Source organism: Corvus hawaiiensis, chromosome 5 (assembly GCF_020740725.1).
Source record: "Corvus hawaiiensis isolate bCorHaw1 chromosome 5, bCorHaw1.pri.cur, whole genome shotgun sequence".
NCBI lineage: Eukaryota > Metazoa > Chordata > Aves > Passeriformes > Corvidae > Corvus > Corvus hawaiiensis.
The window spans coordinates 36868053-36894053 of NC_063217.1; the positions used below are offsets into that span (position 1 = coordinate 36868053).

The 26001-nt window shown below is 37.0% G+C and overlaps 1 long non-coding RNA gene across 1 annotated transcript in view; it reads left to right on the top strand.

The window, feature by feature from the left end:
* The window catches only part of LOC125326093, a 52056-nt gene that overhangs the window by 10070 nt on the left and 15985 nt on the right, over positions 1-26001 (top strand). The window contains exons 2-3 of the long non-coding RNA XR_007203681.1: positions 4206-4376; positions 10386-10978. This is a non-coding gene — a long non-coding RNA (uncharacterized LOC125326093). The remainder of the gene's footprint in view (positions 1-4205; positions 4377-10385; positions 10979-26001) is intronic.

The following is a 26001-nucleotide window of genomic DNA, read 5'->3' on the forward strand; positions in this document are numbered from 1 at the left end:
GATGATTTATTAAATATAATGAAACACTGAAAAAGGGTCAAACCCATTTTTTTAGCCTGCCACACTCATTAAATAATGGAAAATATCTGCTTGAATTGCCTAAACATACTAAACATAAGAGAAATGTACTCTTTAACAAAATAGCTATTTTTTTCCTTTCATAATGCAACATTTCATAATCCAGTGTCAATGGATACACCAGTACATTCAGTAAAAGCCAAATCTAGTACTTATTCTGTACCAGATGATTTACCAACTCTGTGATTGTTATAATGTCCCCTTTGCTCCATAACTGAAGCTTAAGAGCAGGTAGAGCATTCTAATTTTCCCTTTTATCTTGAAGTAGTTAAGGATATTTTTCAATTCCCTGTTGTTTTTATGCTTCGCCCCCCTGCCGCCCTTTTTTAAAAAAAATTTCTTTATGTTCTTATTCTGTGCTATTTTTGCCTGTAGATCTGGAAAACAATAAGTGTTTTCCTCCCTGACGGCAAACCTTGCAGCTTTCAGAGCACTCATCTCCAGTAACCACCTCAATGCTTTTGCCTTGTTGCTGAGAGACCCCATCTCCTGACCTTACAAGCTCTGCTTGTGGAAGTTGACAGTTTCATTCAACACTGCTGAGAAATACAACAAATAGCAAGGTTGGCTTTGTGGATGGAGATGTGCTTTCCAGGAGCATTTGAGTATTTGACAGGGAATCTGGAGGAGTAATGTTATAATGTTATCTTGTTTGCAGAGGAATCAACCCACCACTGAGAATGGTGGACCCGTTTTCAGGGTTTTATTTGGGTTTTTTCTGAACTTTTTTTGTTGATGCTGTTTGGCTGTGTTTGGTTTTGACCTCTGGTTGTTTTTTTTTTTTTTTTTTTTTTTTTTTCCGGAGGGGAGGGATGTTCTATAAATTGCTCGTGTTACCTGCATGGCAGGATGTTGTGATTTTTCTGCGAAATGGTGCTTGGCCCTGTAAAACACAGGCAAGTGGTAATATTGCTGACTGCCTTATCAGTTCTGCACCTCATTCAGGCTTGTTTAGTTATTGCACAACAGAAAGGTAGTTCATATGTGGTTTGCTGTGTATGCCAGTGACATCTCCGATTTGGCTCAGCTGAATAACCTGAGCCGGTGGCTGTCCAATGCGAGGTGTTTCTTTAAGGCTTTCTTTGCAATCTGGTAGTGTTCCGATACCAATTTTTTTCAGAGCAGCTATTTAGAAGAGGTATCACACAAGAAAAGAGAATAAAGAGGAAAAAAAGAGCAGGGTGAAAACCTGCCGGAGCGTTTGCCCGCTGTGACAGCGGGCGGAGGGGAGAGCGGAGCCGCTGCGGCGGTGACGTCATGCTGAAGGCGCTTCCAGGGAGCGCGCCCAGCAGGGGGCGCCGCGCTCCGCGGCCGCGCGGGAGGGGCGCGCGCGGTGCCCTTTGTGCCGCCGGCAGCGCGCGCTGTCCGTGTCCGTGTCCGTGTCCGTGTCCGTGTCCGTGTCCGTGTCCGTGTCCGTGTCCTTGTCCCTGTCCCTGTCCCTGTCCGTGTCCCTGTCCCTGTCCCTGTCCCTGTCCCTGTCCCTGTCCCTGTCCGTGTCCCTGTCCGGCTGCGGCTGCACCGCGGATCCGCGGGGAGCGCGGCACGGCTTTAGACTAGCGAGCTGCTTTTGAGCGGAACACAGCGAAAGCGAGAGCCTGATCTAGAAAACATTGTCTCGTGGTGCTCTGCGTTTTTTTTACTGTGTTTGATCCTGTCTTTGCTTTTCCAGTAGCCTGTGGTAATTGCCTCTGTTCTATGGAAAAACAAAACACCGCCCCCCACGCCGCCAAAAAAAGGGGAAAAGCAAGGATTACGTCATCTGTTTTTAAAGAGAGTGGAAATCCCTTTTCTTTGAGGAAAGAAGGGAGATTGTTTTTCCCGCAGCCTCCCGCAGGTGGAGAGCTGGAGGATAATTTAAGATCTGATCTAGAGGACGTCATGCGGTCGGACACAGAAGACAGCGCAGTTCCTAATCTTAGATGGGGATTTCTTGCAGTCGAAATTGTCGATCTTGATTCAAGTCGCCGCCCAATCATAAAAACAGCCCCTTTTTTTCTGTTTGATTCGAGCTGGTTTGGTTCAGAGAGGAATGCAGTTTGTATGAAAAACAGTGCTTCCATTGGACAGGGACATCAGCTTCTCAGAGAAGTCCCCCTGTATCCCCCCCCCCCCCGCTACAAAACCTTGCCACACAAACCCAACACAATTGCCAAAAGAAATAGTCCTGGAAGATGATTGTTTCTGTCTTTATAAGCACATGAAGCAGTCCAGTGGTTGCTTCAGGTGTTGTTGAGTTGGGTAGGCAGCGGCTCAACAAAGTTGCAGTAATCAATTTTTTGGTAAAGAAAATAAAATATACTGCTAAGAAGGAGGGGAAAGGGAGCATGTTGAAGAAGGCTTGTTCCAAAATGTTGCTTGTGAAATATGCAACATTTTGGTGATCTTTGAAAAGAAAAATGCTCTCGAGTGTGAAAAAGACCCCTAAGTCCTTTTTGTAATATCATCCTGAATAATTTTGTGTTTTGTGACAATCCTGTTGCTAATAGTGAAACCCATTAGGGTATTGTCAGATATGTTTTGGTACTGTGTAAGAAAGCTAGTGCAATCATTGAAATGATTAGCATGGGGAAAGAGAGGATGGTAACACTATAAATGAATGAAGGAACTGATACTGGAATAGGAAAAAATACTGAAAATACTTTGCTAATAACTTTTGTGTTGACAACTCCTGGCTTTTATTAACAAAACAAATAAAATTTCACAGGTGTCCTAGGTAGACATGATTTCTTTATCCCAAATACTAAATCATTTTACTTTAGCCTTTTTGGTTTGCTTTTCTCCCCCAAATCACTTAGATTCATTGGCAGCATCCCCATATTCTGAGAGGAAACATTTTTCAGCTGACTTTTAAAACTATAATTATTTCAATAACATAGTAAAGATAGCAATTTGAGATTTTTCTTCATCTTTCAGTGTAAAGGTTGTATAGGTCATGAGACATGTCTAGTCAGCATCTTTTTGTAGGTATGGACTTTTGCATTCTCTTCTCTTCCAGCTGTGAAAATACACTTGCAAAACTAAATCCAGTTTATGTTGGTAACCTTTTTTTCCCAAAGTTCCAAAGAAATTCTTACCTGTCTCTACTGATGAAGGTGTGACTTCAAATGCAGCAAAAATTGATGAATGTAGTCACCATGCAGGACACAGATGTTGCATTTAAAGATGATTATAATGACAGCTTTCCTCACCCAAGTGATGCTGGTATGATGAGTGTTGACGAGATCCTGTCGCTGGTTCTACTAGATTTTCTTCCTTTAGAGGATGTTAGAGCCTATGCAGTAGAGGAGATATGATAGTAGGAAGCACTTTTTGAAGCAAAAACTCCAGGGAGAAGTAGCAGGGGAAAAAAGTCTCTGTCCGTCAAAGTGTTGCTCTTCATATTTTGTTTTATAAATATTTGCGGTGGTGCTGGGAGGCAGCAGGAGGAGTAGCTCAGGAAAACACTTAACTGAGAATAATCAAATTGAACTTATTAGACCAAGTGTTTCCTTGAGAAGAGAGTTTGAAGTGTAAGATTTATCTGCTTTGGTATTATTTGGGCAATGAGGAGAAAAGGTTTTAGTTCATTCTACAGGATTTTTTCATTTCAAAATGTGATACTAATCAACAATTTAATACTTTCTGACCAGGTCAATGTCAGGTCTTTCATACCAGAAAACTCTTTATGTCTCTCTGAAAGTACTGATATTAAGCATGATATCTGAAATGTTTATTCATCCTTTGCCATAGCCCAGAGAATGGCATATCCTTGGACCAGATCCCCTTCCACAGTCATCTTCTGAGATAAGTGTGCTTTCTGAACAGTTCTCTTATGTTATATATGACCCAATAATGTACCACATATTGACACTGAGTGTCATAAATTGTCCCTGTCTAAAGGCAAGTACAGTTTGCTTATATGTAATATAGCTAATATACCTACTGTTTTTCCATTTTAAGATTTGAAAATCTTAAGGTGATCTCTTTGGGCCTCTGGTCACTAGCCTTCCAGACCTCTGTGCCTTCTGAGAAAGTTTGGGGGAGAGGAATGCTAACTGTGAGAGGAAGACCGAGTTAAGAGTTCATATAAGCAAACTGAGACTGATCGATGTGCATCTAATATTGCTATTTCTTATTTTTCTTTAAAGGTTATGGTGATTATGAAAGGTCCTCAGGAACTGGAGAAAGCTAATTAATATGCCTACTTTCAAGAGGGAAAGGAAGGATATCCAGAGAACTGTACACAGGACAGTTTCATCTCTGTTCCTGGGAAGATTATGAAATAAATCTTCCGCGAAGCAATTGTTAGGCACAGCAAGGTAAATAATGTGATTTGTAACAGCCATCATGGCTTTACTGAGGACAAACCATGTCTGACTAACCTGATTACATTGTGTAATGAGGCACCTGTCTCTGTAGATGAGGGGATGACAGGTAAACAATTTTGTTTACTTTGACTTAATCAAGTATTTTGACATGGTTTCTTAAAGCATTACAGACTAGTGGCCACAACACGGGTGGGAAAGTGGCTGCATTGTATGTCTCAAAGAACAGAGGTGTACTGCATGATGTCTAAGGAGTGGCTGCACTTTAGAGGCTGATACTGGTGCAAATATTGCTTAACATTTTCATCATTGACCTGGATGAGGGAAAGTGCCCTTTTCTTTGTGAATGACAGCAAAATGGGTGGCAAACTGAGTCAGCCTATATGCTGGGCTATATGCAGGGCTAGCACTCAAAAGGACCTCAGCTAACCTGACTATAAGGTACATGGGGAAATTTGGTAAGAACAGACATACCTGGGCTGGCATAACCCCATGCAACAGCATAGGCTGGTGAGTGACTTGCCACAAAACAGCTCTTTCATAAAAGACCCAAGGCTGAGTGAGAATTTAAACATGAGTCAGCACTGTGTCATGAAAGCTGTCTGCCTACTTGGTGGTCACAATATGTGTAGCCTGCATAGCAAGGGAAGTAATTCTTTCCTCTTATTCAGTACTTGAGATTGCATCAGGTGAGTACAGCTCAGAGATATGTCCATCCTTCCCCCATGGCCATCAGGAGATTGCTAAACTGGAATATGTTCAGCAGATGGCTGTCAGAATAGCTAAAGGGATAGAGCACCATGGAGATTTTCGGCTGTTGAAAACATGGAGTTCTCATTTCATAAAGGGATAAATATATACGATTATTTAATACAGAATGGATCGCTAAAAATGGTGTGCTTTTAACACCTAAGATTGTGTGGGTAGAGAAGTTCTGGAGTGAAAACAAAATCTAATACCTAGGAAGTAGTCTGGAAAGAATACTGTTCTTTCCAAACATACAAAGGTTAAAAAGAAAGTAGTATTGACCCTTAGTATTCCAATTTGCATTACGAGAAAGATTAAAAATAAACAGGTTAAAGGAATTTTATGATTGGCTTACTCACTATTCTCCTTTTACACTTATTCTAGTCTGCTTTGGTTTCCATAGATACTAGTTTAATCATGATGCACAGAGCTATTTCTAATTACAGTATATGCCAGCATAAAATTAATTCTTTGAGTATCTCAAGCAAAAAAACAGCTTGCAGCTTGTTCTTTGACATTTTATTATCACAAATCCTGAAGTAGCACACTAGGACATCATATTTAGGCTGTTCATTTTATTTAGAAAAAAAAGTCTTTAAATATATACCTGCTTAGATCTGTGTCAAGGGAGGCAGGTTACAGAAGGACTATATTGTACCCAAGGCTGCTGCATTAATTTCAAATTATTTCGCACTTGTAAATGATCAGTGGCTATTATAGAAAAGACCTGTCATACTGAACATCCAATGCAATCTAGTTCTGTCCTCTGTCTTTTATCAATGTGAAGTTTTTGTGACATCTTTAAAATCTTCTTAGGCAAATACATGCTTTTTCCTTCCAAAAAAAAAGAGAATGAGTTAGATATATCTTGTCTTGAAGAACTTGCAAGGACTCAGGTCCTACAACTGAGTACTGGTGAACCAGACACAGAGTTCAGTGAGAAGTTATTCAAGTGCAGTGATTGCAGGCTAGGTCACAAATGAAAAAAGGCTGATTTTTTCAAGAAAACTAAATGCTAAGCATGAACAGTAGAGAAGTTGGTGGGACTTGATGATCAGTGCTGTTGAAAACCATGCCAAAACTTGCTGATATTAATTTTCTAAGTGAAGTAAACATTTGTCTCATTGTTTTGCCTTATTATAGTACAAACTTTTCTTATATGAAATAATAATCCTATTTTATTTCCCTATTCAACTGCCATCCATCTCTGAAGCTGTGACTATAGTAATATATTATCTTTTCAAATATGTTTCTGCAGTGTAAAGTAGAAAGAACAGAATCAGAACTTTTTGTGTTGTGATTGTTGCTGACAATAATAGCATATTTAATTAAAATGTTTTCCCCATCTTTTTGACTATTAATGATCTGTGTTGTCAAGAATCAAAAATAGCCTTTCCTTAAATGTTTAGGATAAAGGTAGAATTTTGCAGACTTGTAGAGGTTTTAACTCTACAAAAAGAGTTAAAATGAAAATTTTCTTGAAATACAGAATTTGAACTATAAATAAGCAAAACTATTTGATGATACTATACAGGTCATCCATTTATCAAGCTTGAAGTGAGAAATACAGTCTTCAAGTCTTCCTGTTTGCTATCTAATGAGTGTTCTGACAGTTCACTGCCTGTAATATTGTTTCATTAACTCACTTAAACATTGAAAGTATGGATTAAGATATATGGTGCATACAAAGAGCTAATTTAAGTAATTCTGAAATTATTGAGATAATTATCATTCAAACTGGTGTACAGTTGACTTATTGAATGCACTTAATAGATACACTTTTTTTACTCTTGTTTCTGACTAGAGACTACTGTAAATTTTTCTGAGTTTCTTCTAATTAACAGAAAAGAATGGATCTCTGTTAGGGGTGAACTTCTGCTTCCTATGTAAAAAAACATATCTATATAGATTCTTTAAAACCTGAATTGCTAAACAATAAATGGTTTTGATAGTAATCTTCCCTTTGAATTCAGCAAAAGTCTTTCTGTGAGCAAAGAATGTGAATTGGAATCTGAACACATTTGTAAGAACTAGAATTTTTAACTTCTAAAATGATGCACTGACTTTGCTTGATTTATGAGTATTAACAATGTTTAATTAGTTGGAAAAGCTTATGGGCATCTTTCCCTTCAACACAATTTGGATCATGGAATACAATAACCAGTGTCTCTCCCATTTGCTTCTTCCATAAACATCCTTGCTATATTGTATAGTGAACTGTCTTTTTATATAATGTACATTGTATACTAGTATTTCTTAAAAAATTTTGCCAACTTTTATTGATTCAGTCACTTCTAGACAAGTTTTCACATGTAGATCAAAAGATGCTGCACTAATTGTAAGATAAATCATTAGTGTGTCATCACTTGAAATATTATCTATAGACTGAGGGTTTTAATTAGGTTCTTTTAATGTTAAATCCATCTTGCTTCATCTTTAGCCTTCATCTCCAAACTTTCTAAATTTTCTTATGTAGAATTTTACCTGCATGAGATGGCTGGTCTACTAGACTTTAAAGGTATTTTTTAACATTTGATATACGTGCTTTTTTCAGGTACATTATTTCTGGACTTGCATTGCAACAAATTAGAATATGCTTTTAACTGAAAAATATAAAACTATTTCACTTTCTCATCTGTAAAGTATTTTTTTGAGGGTGAAATATTAGTGTAGTTAAAATACTGTTCTGTAAGCACTGTGTAAATGTTGTCTTTTCCACCAGTACTGGTAGAAGTACTACTTTAAATTGACTTGGCAAAAAAAAGAAAAAAAATTAAAAGAAACCAAACCAATCAACCAACCAACCAACCAACTCCAATAAATAATAAAAGTAAACTTGCTAAGTTTGATGCAGAACTCTTGGAATGTTTCTTTTGATGCTCTCTTAGCTATTGGGCATTCTCCTCCTGTTGTGATTAAGAAGCGCTGTTGTAGTACATTAGAAAGAGTAATCAATAGATGTTGTCCTATAGCACAGCACACTCAAACAAAATCCAATCTAAAAACTCTCACAATTCATGGTATTCTCATATATTCCCATGAACACTGTTTTAAAGTTGATAGGCATATATTTGTTCCAGAAACTATGGGGCTGTACTGATAATAAGAAATTGTTTCTCTCATTGGAATTAACTGTGAAATTCCTTGTAGAGTTTCCAAAAAGATTGTGGATGCTTGCTTCAAAATGTATTGACATATTCAAATATATTGGTTTCTTATTTGAGCAGAGTGGTTGGCCATCATTTGTTATTGGCAGATGGAATTGATATCTCTATGTTACAGATTATAATCAACTCAAACTTTATTCTGTCCTGATTCTTCAAGCCTAATGGATACAGCATAGAGCAGTGCTTACATCCATTTGTTTTAAATGTCTAGACAATTTACTTTTTTATTTCCCCTTTTGAATGATCTTATAGCTATCCTAGTGTGTTTAAATAACCAAATAATTGCTAAATATTTCTCTGGTGAACTGATGAGGGAAAAAAATATTATAGAAGAGTCACAAAACCCAGTGGATCATATGATCATTTATTTTCATTTTTCCTCATATTTAGTGGTAGAGGAAGTGTGAATTTATCCCACAAAATTAAAGAAGTTAATGTTAGCCAGTTCAGAGTTAAAATAGTTTAAAATAACTTGTTTTGATGGTAGCTGAATCCAATGAACCTTGCTAGATGCAAGATAGCAGCTTCTCTCAGTTTCCAGGCAGTCTCTAGCCAGGCTGCTTCCCTGTGGGCACACCCATATACAGACACAACCACACATATGGCAGGGACAGCCAGCCATTGCAGACACCTGCAAAAACACACAGAGCATTCATAAGCATGAACAAGATGAGCCAGACAAACCTAATGGCCAGTAGCTTGCTACAGGTGTCAGATCTCTTTTATTCCCTGACTTCTCTCCATTTTGCTGGTCTTGTTTCTTGTTGATTCATCTTTATCCCCCCTCACCTCCATCCTTGTCTTCCCCAAATTAACAATTTTTATGTAATTACTTCTACTCAATGGGTCACCATTGTACCTAGGTACCACTGGCTTTACCCTCTCTGTTTGGTGAAATTAGACCATTTTTTTATCTAACTGGGCACACTATTCATATTGTTTTGTCTAAAATGGCGTGTGTGGTTGTTATTGTTGCTAGCTGGAGGAAATAGGCAGTTGCCTCAACAATGGAAGCAAACTGGTAACAACAGGATTGTTCATATTATAGTTCATGTTTTATCAGCCTTTTAAGTGAAACATTGGTTAAAAAATTTATTCTAAAAGGCCTTAAAAATATTCTGTGTGACTCATTTAGAGTTTGGGGCTTTGTTCTCAATATATACTACAGTAGTGTGGGGTTTTTTTAATATCTATTGGCTTTGAACTACAGTGTATACTTAATAAGCAGAGAAATTTACTGTTTAAAAAGCTGAAATGCAGATGTTTAGAATTATGCAATGTGCTTATTTTGACTCAATGAGTGTTCCAATGGTTGATGATGCAGACATTTAAATTTCATAAATGATTGCTTTTCAGAATCTCTGTTAATGGAACTGAAAAAATTTCAGTATCTCTCGATTTTAGCCTTGAGCAGTACACAAGGTCTAGTTTGGGATGCAGTTAGGAAAAGAGTTCTATGAGGAGTTATATATATGTTAACAGTAACACATTTAAATTCAAAATCTTTCCAAGAGTAATCCATCCATTCAGTTTAGTAGTGGTTGTGTAGGGATTATTTTTTTTAAAGTGGGAATTAGAAGGGCCCAGTAAATAGCTGATATGCTTGTAGATAGCAGGGAACTTTTTAGAACGTGAGGAGGAAGTTACCTGGGAAAGTCCTTCTGAAGATGCTGGGGTCCATCAGCGCTGGTCAGTTTTTAAGCACCACCTTCTAAAGGACCTGGCAATTCCAAACTGTCAGAAGTCAAGAAGGTGATGCAGAAGGCCAGCTTGGCTGACCAGGAATCTTCTTACGGATATTTGGCAAAAAAGGAAAGTATATGGCCAGTGGAAGCAAATTCAGGCAACATGTAAGGCACACAAAGATGCTGCTTGCCAGTCTAGGGAGAAAATTTGTGTAGCCACAGTTCAACTGGATTTGAAGCTGCTGAGAACTGTGGGGGACAATAAAAAGGTTTTTAAAATATATTAATGTCAAAAAGCAGTGCAGAAATTACATCAACCCATCACAGGAAGAGGATGGTCACCTCACAGTCAGGAACATTGACAAGGCAGAGGTGTTTAATGCTTTCTTTGTGTCTGTCTTCAGCATCATTCCTGGGCTATGGGGGTCCCAGCATCCTGAGCAGGAAGACCATGGCTGTGAGAGTGATAAACTCCCAGTTGACCCTGAACTTGTGTGGCGTTTGCTGCTCCAGCTGGATCCTTCTAAATCTGTGGGGCCTGATGGGATTCATCTGAGAATACTCAAAGAGCTGGCTGATGTCATCACAAGACCTCTCTAGATGAGTTTTGAATGGTCTTGGGAATCTGGAGAGGTCCCAGTTGACTGGAAGCTGGAGAAAATTGTCCCAGTTTTCAAGAAGGGCAAGAAAAATGACCCTGGAAATTCCAGGTCTGTCAGTCTCATTTTGATGACTGGTAAAATTATGGAGAAGATTATTCTGGGAGGTATTGGAAATCACCTGAAAGACAACACAGTCATTGGTAACAGCCAACACAGCTTCATGAAAGTCCTGTTTGTCACACCTGATTTCCTTTTATGACAAAGTAACCCATCCAGCTGATGAAAGGAAGTCATCTGATGTGATCTTTTGGGATTTCACTAAAGCTTTCTGTACTGTCTTTATTAGTATCCCTCTGAACAAAATTACTCAGCTGGATAAACACATCATATGATGGGTGAGTAACTGTCTCATGGGTTGGGCACAAAGGGGGATTACTGTGAATGGGATAATATCAGGTCAGTGACCAGTTACTGTAGGGCTCCACTGTAGGGCCAGTGCTCTTCAACATCTTCCTAAACAATTTGGATGCAGGACTTGAAGGAATACTAAGTTTGCAGATGATAGTAAATTTGGAGGACATGTTGTCTCCCTCGAAGGCAGGGAGGCCCTGAAGAGGGACCTAGATAAAATAGAGGGCTGGAAAATCACCAATCATATGAAGTTTAAAAAGGGCAAGTGCTGGATTCTGTGCCTGGGAAGGGGTAACCCTAGATGTACAGATAGACTAGAGAACAAGAGGCTGGACAGCAGCACTGCAAAAAGAGATCTGAGGGTCCTGATTGATGGCAAGTTACATCTCTGCGCAGGCAGCCAGGAGGGTCAACCATGTCCTAGGTTGCATCAGGCACAGCATCACCAGCTGGGCAAGGGAGGGGATTGTCCCTCTCTGCTCTGCACTGGGGCAGCCTCACCTCGAGTGCTGGGGGTAGTTTTAGGTGCCATGATATAAGAAAGATATTACGCTGTTAGACAGTGTCCAAAGGAGGGCAACAGAAATGGTGAAAGGCCTTGTGGGGAGACAGAAAGAGGAGTGGCTGAGGTCACTTTGTCTGTTCAGCCTGGAGAGGAGGAGACTGAGGGGAGACCTCATCATGATCTATAGCTTCCTCATAATGGGAAACAACAAGGCAGGATCTCATCTCTTCTTCCTGGTGATCAGTGACAGTACCTTAAGGAATAGTATGAAGATGTGTCAGGGAAGGTTTAGACTGGGTAATAGAAAAATTTTTTCACCCAGAGAGTGGTCAGGCACTGGAATAGGCTCCCCAGGGAGGTGGTCACAGCACCAAACTTGAAAGAGTTTGAGAAGTGTTTAGACATTATCAGGCACATAGTGGTGTTCTTAGGGCTGTACTCTGCAGGGTCAGGAGCTGGATTTTGACGATCCTTGTGGGTCCCTTCCAGCTCAGGGTATTGTATGATATAATAAGACACAGCCATAGCACACAAAGATAAATCGTTGTGGTCATTGCTTACTCCATTGTTGCATAAACTACAGGAGCAAGATTCCACTCAATGAGGAACAAACCTAAATCATTGCCTCAAATAATGTCTAATAGATCTTTAATAAGGAAGATAGTAATCAATTGCCGCAATCATAGAATTAGTCTGAGACTGCTGAAACCTGAAATTGTTTACTTGGTAACAGTGGTGTTTAATCTACAAATGAAGCCAGCCTTGGTGGTGCTAGGTAAGTGGCAGATACCAAAGAAATGTTTTATGTTTTGTTGTTTTGGATTTTTTTTTTAAAGAAGGCAAGAGGGCTCCCAGAAATTTTTAGAGTGCTACAGATTAAATATGTTTGAAAATTCATGCTATAGTGAGGTATATTCTTTATTTTACTTCTAAAGGTGTCTATTAATGAACCTTTTCTTGGAAGGTGAATATTGGGCTATTAAGATGTATTGGTTTGATCCACTAGGACTATTTCAAGTGGGTTTGTATTTTATTATGTTGATTGAATTTTGACTAAGCTTTTCAGTTCAATGGTGAAAAGGTATTTTAAAGATTGAAAGAGCCTATAAAAAGTTAGGCTGTCAAAGGATATGTCTACTTTTCCATAGAATGTGCCCACTGACTTCTAGTTATTCATATTTTGCATAGTTCCCAGCATGTGTATCTTTACAGTCCTTCAGGAGGTTCCTTATAGCCTGTCTAATGAACTTAGTAGCAGTTGTGAAAGAATATTAAAATCTGTAATGAAGAAAATTAATTGCTCATTTTGGTTCTTAAATATCTGAAGTAGCAAAAGGAGATTGAGGTTCAAAACTGTCATTTTACTATCCACTGGATTGTAAGAGAAATGTAAAGAAAATAACTTTGAATTCTCTTGGTCATGGAAAGTGAGAGAGGATCCTTGAGTACAGGGCATCTAAAAGCATGGCAGCTGAGACACTGATCTTCTTGGGGAAAAGTCAGAACACAGAGCTCAAAATATAGTCTGAGTAGTTGATAGGGTTTGGGTTGTGGGTGAGATGTCTTGTTTTTTCTGAACATCACCTGGGAGGAATGAGGAATGACCCACCAATGAATGCTACAATTTGGTGATGAGGATGCATCATTAAAACTGTATTTGGATTGCCTCAGGCAGAAAAGGAAAATGAATTAGCATCTTCCATTTCACAGGTAAGTGTTCTTAGATTGCACTGTAGTGTAAATTATGTTTTCTTTTTTCTCCATCTGCATTTTACAATAGAATATTTATCTCCTAATTATTAAAAGAGAAGCAGTTGGCAGTTACCTTCCTTCTGATACCTACTTTACTGAAGGTATGCCAGAAAAGGGATAGATTTGTATATATTCTGCATTTCTTAGTCTTCCTGTTGGTTATTCCTAGACATCCTTCTGATTGGTGAACATGATATTATTTATACCCTTTAAAATATAAAGCTTTTTTCCTGGAGTCCTGTCATAGGATCCTAACTTTCAGACTTGTGACCAAGCAGATAAAATTAAGGTAACTTTCATATGCCCAAATATTTTCTTATATTTAATTCTTATCAAAGTATTGAAAAGATCTGAAATCATATGTGAAAATTTAACTGCACACTGATCTCGAATCAGCAAGAAGCAGGAGACATGGGAGTTCCTTGTGTAAATGGTTTTTTTCTTATTCTGGTGCTGTTCTCTGGGAAAGTATTCAAGCCTCAAAGAAAGAACTGTTTAATAAGAATCCTTGCAATTGCCAGTGAGCACACACACTTCCATGAAATAACTAGGCCAATTTTTTGTTTTCTTGTTGTTTTTTTAAATACATTGTTTTCATCAGATCTTTTTAGATATTATGATGTGATATTATACTATGATATTGATCAATCATCAACTATTACTCCATAACATCCATTAGATCTAGATGGATGAAATGTATTTGAGTCTCATCCAATGTTAGTGATTTTAATTGCTGTCATGTCCCTTGCTTGGACTGAAAAATGTGTAACTTGCTTCTGAGTCATTTCTGCACAGAGCATACAGGGAGCATCATGCCGAACACATCCCCAGTCATGTGACTGAAAAGTCTGATGCATGATTTATCTTGAATCATACCCTGTATGTTTCTGGAACAAACAAGATACATTTGCAACAGCCAGGAGCATAGCAAACCTCACTGGTTTTCTAAACAGACATTGCAGTAAGCTCTTTAAAAGAGTAGAAAAGTTAAAGCATAACTTAGGTTGTGCCAAGAGATTTAGACTGTATTCCCAGTCCTCTTTTCTGTCTTTTTACTTTATATACAGGGACAACTTGGCGTCCTTGCTTGTTTCACACACATTTTCTTGATTGGCTATATCTGTGCTTCTGACTGCATAATCTAGATATTGCTTATGTATTAGGTAATCTGTGAGTGTGAACCACAAAAGATGAAATCATTACAGTCTTATGGCAAAAAGCCTGCCTTGAGTTAGTGAGGTGTTTTTTTTGTTTCCCAGACCTCTGGGGAAAAGCATGTCCTCATCTTCGCTGTTTCTGTCGGCAAGTTCTGGATTGTTCCCTGGCTTAACCTGGGATGCTGTCCAGAGGGTCTAATTCTGACATCTTAGGAAAGGAGTTTAGGTATTTAAATGGGAGAGTATTCTGTAGCTATTACTATAAATATGTGACATTAAAACAGTCTGTAGCAACAGCTCTCAGGTGAATTTAGAAATCTTTTTGTATAGATGCTTTCTGGTTTTTTCATTTTATTTAAAGACTAACAAAATTTTTAGATGTTTAAATGCTTTGTTCTTTAAATAATGGATTTTGAAAATTAATATTCCTCTCACTAGAACAGTACTGCAAACAGAAAGCAGTCATACTGCCAAGTGACTGTGAATGCAACAGTTGCTTTTGGAACTGAATAGAGTTCTTTTGATGTGGTTTATACTGTGAAACATTTAAAAATGTTATGTACTTTTCCACACTATATAAGTAGTAGTAAGAGTGTGTCAAAATATACAGCTTTAAAATAAGTAGTGTGTTTACTCGCAGATTTTACTTTGTATGCCCCAGAGTGTAAAGATTACTTTTTTTCCCTTGTGAAATTCAGTATGTGTAGAATTGGAATTGTATTCATAATAGAAAATTTATTTCAGAAACTACTTGGCTCAAAAGAATAAGCATGTTAATTTTAACTAGTCACAGTAAGCTAAGTTTATTCCAAAAGTGAAATAGCAATTTTTGTTTATTACTGTACTGTTTGCTGCCTTCCAGGCAAACTAAAATAATTTTGTTCCTTCCTATTTTGAAATTACCACTACCATTGCATTCTGAATCCTAAGAAAATCTACAAAGATTTACTCTAAGATTCATTCATCCGCTATTTGAAAATACTGATATATATTTTTGCTCTTTTAAGGAAGGATGATGAAATGGTTTTAGCATGTGCTGATTCTGTGGTATCTGTATGTATGTATGCTATGGCTTTGTCTGTATTGAATTGTATTTGATTGGAAACATGCAACAGCTTATTTGCTTTTTAAATATATAGCTGGAAAAAATTTTATGGAGCAGGTAGGCTGAGAGAGATACTAGCAAACGTTTATTCTATTTTTTTTTGTGTATATGTGAATTGCAAGATTGTTATGGTTGGTATTTATATCTGATCCACTCTGGCAAAATATTTTATTTAAATGTTAAGTTTGCTACAGTATTTCTTTATGTCTCTGCATTGCCTGTAGAACTTTTAGCAGCAGAATGCTGCATGTTCATATATTTTTATTTCACTCTGCAGTGGATATCTGAAAGAAAAAAGTATTCCAACAGCAGTCATATGTTTAATATCAGTCCTGTTTAATATTTTTATCAATGATCTGGACAAGGGAATTAAGTGCACCCTCAGTAAGTTTGCAGGTTGGATCAATGGGGCCAGTTGTACAAGGTTCAACAAGGCCAGGTGCTGGGTCTTGCACTTGGGTCACACCAACCCCCTGCAGCACTACAGGCTTGGGAATGAGTGGCTGGAAAGCTGTCTGGCAGAAGAGGACCTGAAGGTGTTGGTCAATGAGAGCAGAATTCATTTGTCAGGTAAGTGGACGTCTGGAATTTCCCAGAGAGTATTAACACTTGAGGATCTTATATCTTTATAAGGTAGTCTAAATTTCAGTTGTCAGTATGTTCTGGTAAGTTGTTTTTGCCCATGATGAAGATCTTTTTTGGGTATAGCACCTATTTAGAACTATAAATTCAATTCTTACTTACTAATCTTAGTACTATATTTATACCTTGAATTTTCCCGTGGATCATCTGAGAATTGGAAGTCTTTGTCAGGAGTCCAGCTGGACACATGGCCTGAGTGTCAAATGCCCACATTTCAAAATTTGATGGCATATACTGGCCTGAGAATCTGCTGTCAGAAGGTGCAACTTTCAGGCTATGCCCTATTCACTTGTCATTACTGGCTCTAGGGGATAAGGAGAGCTTAAAGTAGGCACAACATTAATTTAATCCTATGATACCTTGTTGCAAGCGTCTTACAGAGAAGGTACTGCGTGCTGCCGGGCAGTCGGTAGTGGTGAGCAGGTAAAGGAGAGCGGGCAAAGCACTACAGCCTGCTGGGAATTCTCAGTACAAGTGTTCTCATGAATTTTGACAATACTTGCGTATAACTCTCATTAATTTTCTCATAATTCCAGGTAAAAAGAGCTACCAGAACAAAAGAGTAAAATTGTATTCTATTTTATATATCTTCTAAATATAAATATTGATTTAAAATAATAAGCAAAACCCAGACCATCTCCTAAGAGAAGCTCCTTTTTTAACATATGGCAGGCCTGTGGAAGGTAGCTAATGTTTTGTCTTCATTGCTTGACTAGAGTTTCAGCATCTGTATCTCTGGCCTGAAGGCCTTATCCTTTCCAGGAATGGTCTTTGGCCTACACCTGCTTTTATGTAGCTAGATTAAGACGAAACAGATGGCTGGTTGCAAAAGAGAATATAAAACTGCATAGAAATATTCTAAATGCTTTACTGCTTCTCATCTTATTTAACACAAGGTCATTTTGTGATTTTTTTTCCTATCCAAATCCTTGCTGAAGATAAAAATGTGCTGTGGGTTGTAAAACTCTTAATTCCCCACCCTTAATGGCCTGATGAAAGACTGAATAATCCTCATGCAAGTTAGAACATTAACATGAAGTCCACAGAGGCGGAAGGAAACCAGGAAGGCCTAAAAAAGAAAGATCAACAGCTTCTGATTAAACAACATGTTATTTTAATTCTGTCTTGATTTAGTGGATGAGTTCAAATCAGTGGATTTCAAATAAAATCTCTTCTACACAGTAGATGTAGCATGTGTCTGATGCAAGTTGATATTCAGAACAGAGGTTTGTCGTCATGGGAAGCTGTTTACTAGTTTGGGGTGACCCAGCTTTTTTGATCCTTAAGGGATAGAGTTCTTACTTTTAATGAGCTTGAAGATCTTTATGCTTAATTGATTAGTTAGATTTTTAAAGTAGTAGTGAATGAATTTCTTAGCTTGAAAAATTATTTCTGCCTGTGGCCCACAGTGTTTTCCTGTTTAACCATGGAGGATGCAGAACTTTGTAGTCTCATAGTGTTTCCATTTTTTCACTTTTCCTCTGATTATCTTCTCCTGTTTAAACCCTGGGTCTCCTGACCTGTTTTTGTTTTATAATATTAGTCAGACGGATTATTTGCATGCTAGATTTTCAATTCAAAAAAGGAGTCAGTGGAAGACTGATGAACCCAATGCTGCACTGAATAGAGTAAGAGTTGTTTACTACATCATAATACTTATTCATGTTTGTCAGGTAGTGTGCTTGACATCTCATCCTCTAAGACCTGTGCATCTCCTGATACATTCACCTGAGAATAATTTGCAATCTGCAGTGTTCCACATTCTTGGTATTTTGTTTTGAAGACTGTAGTACTTTCATCAGCAGTTTTTGTTAGAGAGACTTCTACTCTTCCATGGGAAATGGAAAATGTGGCTAATTAAGGAACTTTCATTGTGGCTGATTTCAGTAGTTTTTGGGGGTTAGCTGAGTCTCAAATTTGAATTCTATACTTGAAATTGAAGACAGTAAATACTGATATCTTGCTCTGTAGTTCAGGGAGTAAAGTTCCCTGAACTAAAGGAAAAAAGGTTGGGACTTATCTGACTTGCTCCAAATCAATCATGACTAGCCCTACTGAAATCAATGTGGTAAGAGTAGAATAAAATGAGTGTTGAGTGTGTGTCAAATTAAAGTTAACAGTATTTAGGACTGAGCATGATCAATGTAATTTCTATAGCCTAGTATTTTATCTTCTATTATCACATGGAGCATCACTGCAGTGACTTCCACAGGACCTCTATGCCTGGCTAAATTCTAACTAAATCATTTTGAGAAGGAGTTGACAGAAGACCTTGTTTGTAAGCCCTATTCCAATCTACTAAAACCAAAGCTATAAATAACCCACCTGCTCTCTGTCTGCCTGCTGGCATGTTTGCTGACTTTCCCTTTCTTTTTCTTAACTGGCATAATTTTTGGAATGATATATGAATAATCAAGACAAGGCTTTTTTAAAAACAATTTTTGATAGCTACCATTTTGACTGTTTCAGACTTCCATGACTGTGCATATTTGATAAAATTCCTCTCAAACAGCAGGTAAGTGGTGGTGCTGCTTCAAAATAAATAGTTTTGCTTAGAAACAGGACAAGAACTGTCATCTAACAGCTATGTTTCCAGAAAGACCATCTCAAAATGGACTAAAACTCTCTTGAGACAAGTTCAAGATCAAGATTTAATACTTTATTTATTTATTTTCTTGTGATCCTAGAAATTACAAAGTGAAGTTTGCAGAAAGCTCGTTGAGGGCCTGGATTGGTAGATTAAATGGCAGCCTTTCAAGGAGTCTCAAGGAACAGATGAAAGAATGTCTTTTGCACTTGTGAGACTGAGTTTATAGCTTCATTGATATAACACTTCTCTAGAATATAACTCTCCTGTTTAGCAGAGAAAAAGAGAGAGAGAGAGAAAAAGAAGTCTCTTTTTCAGAGCCTGTGGCAAATTTCCTAGGTGTGAAATATTTATTCTACTTGAAGATCTGCTGAATGTTCTGGAGAAGGTAGTTTGAAGATTTTAAATGTTAAAAGACCTAATTATTACTTGGGATTTAATTTTTGGAAATCTGTCAAGTGTTCTATGGCTTTCAGAGAAAACAATAAAGTCAACAGATCCTGACTCAATTTATGCATAATAGCTGATATTGTGGTACGTCTGTACTATTCATAAAGAATTCAAAATTAACTCAAGGAACATGTGATAGTTCCAGCGTCTCTTGTAACCTCTAGGCTTAGTATGTGTGCTCTTGCTTTTGACTTCCATAAATCCTTCATTTCTCTATGTATTATATCTAAATGCTTCTTAATACCAATGTCTTAGATCATTGAGGAAATATAATGAAGGAAAGAAGACTAATTACTTCAGTTTGATGAGAAGGTTATTCTTAAAGACAAGAAAAAAATTGAATTTCTGACTTGTCAAGCATCACTTTTTCCATCACAATATTTTCATGATGTAAATATATTTTAGATGTTCCATGGAAAGGAAATGGTTCTAAGGACCTTGGGAAATGTAATCCAGTCTTTCATTTTTAATATTGTGACTAAGTAGCTGTTTTTATTTCCAAATGAATTTGATGACTATATTTTAAATAATGAAGTTGCCTCTGGTGAGGCAGAGCTAGAGATGCTTCTGAATATCAGTAAAACTCCTGGGATGTTAGAAGACAGACTGTAATCCCCCCGAATGGAAAGACAAGAGGATTTTATTGCAGTTACTAAATGGAAGCTCCTGCCCAAAGATGTGTTAAATTGCAATATATACTTTGGAGTTGGGAATGCCTGCTGGTATATAATTCTTTCAGGCATATCTGTATATTCAGTTGCTATAGGAACAAGACTTTAGATAGAATTAAGTAGAGAATAAACTGAGAACTTAATGTACAGCTCTTTCTGATGAAAGAAATGTCCTGTAATCCTCGCATCTTGATGCCATCTGGATTATAGTTCAATATTATTTTACCACACCATCTAAGTTTCTTCTAAAATATACTTTTGATCATGCTTCAGCAATAAATGTTGAGTACAATAAACTATATGATTGAAGGAACTGTTACTCTGCAGGGGATGGGTAATTCACAACTATAAGTAGAAGGCTTAATAACAGATCTCAATTTCCTTTTACATACGTTGCATATATGCCTGTAAAATCCCTGCGCATACATGCAACTTGCATAAAACTTCAAATAGCAATTCTGGAAATAACTGTACCAAATTCTATCTAGTTTTCTGGTGGAATTTGGTGCCTGACCACAGTCTGTTTTCAAAGTTAATGAACCTTTCCTTTTGTCTGAGTAATAAATGGCATCAATGACTCTAGTTCTTTGTGTTCAAATGTAAGGGCTGATACTGAGAAATGCGGGACTAGTCATCAAGAGGAAGATTTCAGATGACATGTTTAGATGTTTAAAATAGAGAAAAAAATAGTCAAAATAGAACTCTGCATCAGTGAAAGCTGTAAGTAAGCATAATGACAGATTTAATGAACTGAGAATTTGACAGGCTTTAGAAAAGCACAGTGAAAACTGAGAATTGAAATGCACCAAAATATTTCTTTTGTTATAAAGAAACATTCTCTGGGTAATATAGACTGCTACAGAAGCTTTAGATTCTTCTAAACACCATTTTCCCTGTTCTCAGTCTTATGGATGTCCAACTGTGACCTGAAACTCAGTAGCTTCAAGAAAGATTCTGTGCTCTCTGCTGGATCCCCATTGCCTCATTGCAGTCTCTTTTTTCATTTTTATCTTTTCTTTCTCCTTTATTTTTTTTTTATCATAGACAAGCAGTGTTACATATCAGACAGTCTGTAATCTGTGTCTTACGTTTTGATTGATATATAGGCCTTTAGATTTTTAGTATGTGTATGTATTGCAAATTCGTTCTGCATAAAATCTTCAGAGACTCAATCTTTCCTCTTCTTCCATGCAACTCAAACTTCCAACGTGAATCTCATTATTTTGAGATGTAACAGAGAGAGAAGTCTTTTCAGTGAAAGGAAGCTTTCTATATATAATTTTATAATTATATATAATTTTGCATTTTATGATTTTTTTTTAATTTAGTTTTGTTTGATTTTTGAAATGTCTCTTGTAGCATCAGATCCCCTACTTATTTTAAATAATGGCATCAGGTAGTGGAACTGAGAAATTGAACTGAAATAGTTTTCATCAACTAGAACCAAGGATTTTTGGTGTACATAAGGGTGCATGTATTACAGACATGACAGCTGGAAAAAATATTTCTCCATAAATCTATGGAAGTACTGACTGAAGAAGGATGTTGATCCTTATTAGATTGTGTTCATGATTTTCTGAATGTGTGTACCCACATAGCCCCACTGAAGGCACTCCACACAACAGATTAAAGATATTAAAGTCTGTAGGGCCATTGAATAATTACTGTGCAAACAGGCGCACTCTCTGAACAAATGGGCAATTTGAGAAAGGTGGTTAAAGTCCCAGAAGAGGAAAGACATGGTATGCATTTTTGAAATGTCAGGTCTGCCAGTCTAATTCTTTTCTGTGTGGAACAGAATTTATTTTATTTGTCAGGGTAACTTGGCTAGTGCAGATAGAGGAAACAGTGCATCTAAAATATTAACACTTTGATAGTGTCTCATATCAGCAAAGTAGAGAGGAAAAAGAAAGTAGTTTCATCTAACCATAAGATGAATGCAAAGATATTTGAAATGTTTTATTCAAAATAGGTAGAATTTGTATAAAAAGTGATCTGATAAATTGAAGAAGATATCTGAAAGCAACAAGCTAAAATTAACAAACCTTGGTGGTTTGGGTTTTTCAACATGGAGAAGAGAAGGCTCTGGGGAGACCTTAGGGCAGCCCTCCAGTACTTAAACAGGGCCTGCAAGAGAGCTGGAGAGGGACATTTTATGGGGCAGATAGTGATAAGAAAAGGGTTAATGGCTTTTAACTGAGAGAGGGCAGGTTTAGATTAGATGTTAGGAAAAAATTCTTTACTGTGAGGATGGTGAGGCATGGGAAGAGTTTGCCCAAAGTTGTGGATGCCCCATCCCTGGAAGTGTTCAAGGCCAAGTTGGATGGGGTCTGAATAACCTGGTACAGTGGAACAGGAGCTGGAATTAGATGATCTCTAAGGTTCCTTCTAACCCAGACCTTTCTATGATTCTATGAACTACATATGTGTGAAGCACTGCACTTAAAAGAAGTCAAAAGCAAATGAGAATAGCAGAATAAATGAACCAACCACAGAAAATGCAAATCTAATACTGGGAAATACTGAAGAAGTCATTGCATGAAGATCCTGAATGTGCTTGTTTCTCTTTAATATTCCAATATTGTGTTAGAGGGCATCTGTCAAGTTTTGGCCATTACTGCAGTGGAGCAATTTATACAAAATGTCAAGGCATAAAAGGAAGAGAAAAGTTGTAATAAAAGGGTTGGATAGAAAGACTCCTCCAGTTCTCTCATAAGAGAGGAAATGGAGAGTAATGGAAAAATAAACTATGGTTTATTAGAATAATGATTGTAATAAAATTTTCTCCAAACCCACATCCTCCCTCGCCCTCCAGTGAGATAAGATATTAAGTCCCAGGAGGCAAAGCCAATATGCAGAATATTTAATGGATTATAGAATTCAAAAATCATCTACATTAAAGAGTCAAGTTTGTTCAAAGTGAAGTTTTGTCTTTTACCTCAACTATACTGTTAGTTTATATCAGAATAGCTTAATACTTTTTTTCATATTTATATAACCACTTTTCCTCTGAAAAATTATCATTTAATATTATTATTTATTGTTTACATTATAAATGTAATTGACTTGAAACTGTAATTTTTATATTATATGAAGATGGTCAGTGCATAATTAGGTGAAATTAGGTCGAAAGATACATGTTTCCAGAATATAGAAAAAATATCTTCCTAAGAATTATATATATATCTGTTCACTTCTTTTATTGAAATATCTGTTCTGCACAAAGTATAGTTCAGATTAATGTAAGAATTTTTTTTGTTGTGAAGAATATTTTTTTTCCTGAAAACTACAGGTTATCATATTAAATTTCTAACAACAAAAGAGAAACTAGTGAAATATGGGAATTTATTTTATATATATCCTATAATACTCTATTTATTAACAGAATAGTATTTAATCAAATACTGTACACCCACATTATAATAAAAATCCAAATTCTTATTCATGATTTGAAAATATTTTTGGACACTTTATTGTGAACAGATAGAATGCAACTTCTTTTATACAATTCTGTTTACAGTTATTTGAATAAATTTCTTTTGTCTTTTGTGGGAAGAAAACTTGCATAACAAGTGCAGATATAAGAACTGAGAATTTTATTACCTGACTTATTTTCAGTATGAATTATTAACAGATTTATTTCTGTGTGGCAGTGTCTCTTCAGGAATGATTGAATATCTACTACTGATGGAGCACTCATAAATTTTCAAAAAGTCAATAAGTTTCTTGTTTAAGCATTTATTTCAGATCTTACCTATAATACTTGCTTAATATTATGTTGATGTGGTGCTATGATAGCTTATATCGAATATACTATTGTAATAGGAAATATTATTCTCTAGTGGGTCCCAGAGAAGTAAAGTTATGGGGTTTTGGGTTTTTTTTGGTTTTTTTTAATGGTCCACAAAATCCAGGATTTATAAGAACAAAATTGGAATTACTGCCTTCCTAAATATAGAAAACTCAAAATGATTATGTCAGGGAGAGGAGAAATAAAAGAGGGCAGTTGTTAAAATTCTGCCCACAGTGGTCTAGCTTGTGGAGCCTTACTTAAGTTCAGTGGCTTTCTGAACTACAGGGAAGTCTGTGGACTCCTGCCTGGTATGTGGAGTGTTTGTTCCCTGAAACTTGGTTGCCTGCTTCACATGCTGCTCAGCACTAATCTTACTCTCTTTGCTTGAAATGCAGCTTGAAGGTCTTTGGTGTCATTCTTACTTCCTCCTTTGTCTGCTGCCTACTTCACAGTATCTCCACCATAAGCATGCTCAGCTTCTCCTTGGGAAAAGAGCAGCCTTCCCCTGCCATCCATTCAATCTTTCTTTTTTTCACTTTTTTTTCCCCAAGGGGTCTTACCTTAGATAGTCTACTAAAGTCATATAGCATAAATGAAGAACAAACCAATAAAGCACTATCTGCTACCTATGCATATTAATTTCAGGTTTTTTTAGGACCATTATATGAAGCATATCAGTAAACAGAATTACAACCTTTTGCTTCAGTTCCCTAGGGACTTTACTGTAGCATAATAAAACAAGTAACATGAAAAACCTTTTAGCTATAATGAAACTCAAGAAATTGTTTAAACTTTTATGAAGTAAGCTGATCTCAAACTGAAATAATCTGAATGGGTATTCTAGCTACATCTGGTTATGTAATAAAAGCATCAGACCAGTGATATTTCCCCCTGGTATTGGAATGGTTATGTGAGTGGGAATTTTAGTTTATAAGAGCTGTCTTTCGTAAATTTCAAGTCTGTTGTTCTGCTATTTCTCATTTCATTTGCTTCTCTGATTCATTATTCTTTTCACCCTTTTCTTTGAACTCTTCTTTTACAGAAGAGGGCTTAACAAAAAAGATTGCCTGAAGCTGTTATGAAGGGGGAGATTTGACTTATTTTGAGATGTTTCTCGCTCCTTATTTTATTCACTTTTTCGACTAGTCTGGATTGTTCAGACATTGTTTCTTTCTTTCCTCCTGACTTCTTATCATATACCTGCCCACTTGGTCTGGAGTTGATTCAGTCCACTTTGTCTACAGAGGCAGTTCAAGCAGCTGTTACTTAGCCAAGCTGTGAAGTAAGCATTAGACCTTAATTGTTGCATGCTGGTCAGTGCTAAAGTCAGTCCAGTCTTTTTCTGATTGGAGATGAGATTTGCATTCTCAAGATTTAATTAAAGTATGAGTTTCAAAGGCAGTCTGCACTGACCTGCTTAGTATTTAATGACTTTTTTTCTTTCTTCTTCCATGGACTTCATTAAGTTTTCTTAGTGTAAGTGTGGGTAATAACTTTTTAGTCGGGGGGGATGATCCCCCAAAAGGCAGTGCTTTTCATGCCCTTTTTCTCATGGTAATAGTGATACAGAACACAGTAAGCAGTCCCCTTCTGTGTTCCAGTTCTTTACCAGGGATCTTTCCTAAATCTAAGTTCTGCAAATGTGAAATTCCCCTGTAAAAGGCGCTTTTTTGTTATGTATTCAGTTTGGACAGAAGACTTGTGGAGGAAGAGAATAGTACCAGTCTGGATTGCCATAGGTAAGTACTGTGACTGGAACAAAAATGGACAGCTGCTCCCTGGTAGATCTGTGTTATTGAGGACATAAGGTGCTGTGATAAACACCCAGGTATATCACCCCATAGTGCACGAGGGCAAACTAAGTGATCTCTAAAGACCTGAAAATAGCTTTATTACAAGTTTGAATCTGGCAAGCTGACAATGTGTACCTGCACTCTGACCTAAAACTCGGACATGATCTGTGGGGATGTCGCAGAAGTTGAATCCACAGATTCCAAAGATTTCACAGAATATTCTGTGTTGGAAAGGACCCACAAGGATCATCAATTCCAACTCTTAAGTGAATAGCCCATATAAAAGAGATGAATTGCACAGTATATGCCAGATATAAAAGCAAATATTGTACATCTAAAGAAATAAAATACCCCATCTTTATAACACTGTCCTTAACCACAGTGATCCTCAATGCCCAAAGCCTGGCACTGGATGTATGGTGTGGTAGTTTTATGTTACCATGGCATAATTCAACACTAACACATAAAAATCACAGATTTCTCATGCAAATAAAATTCCTTTGTGTTATTCTGTGGAGCATCCTGAAATGCACTATTATTAATTTTGTTTTC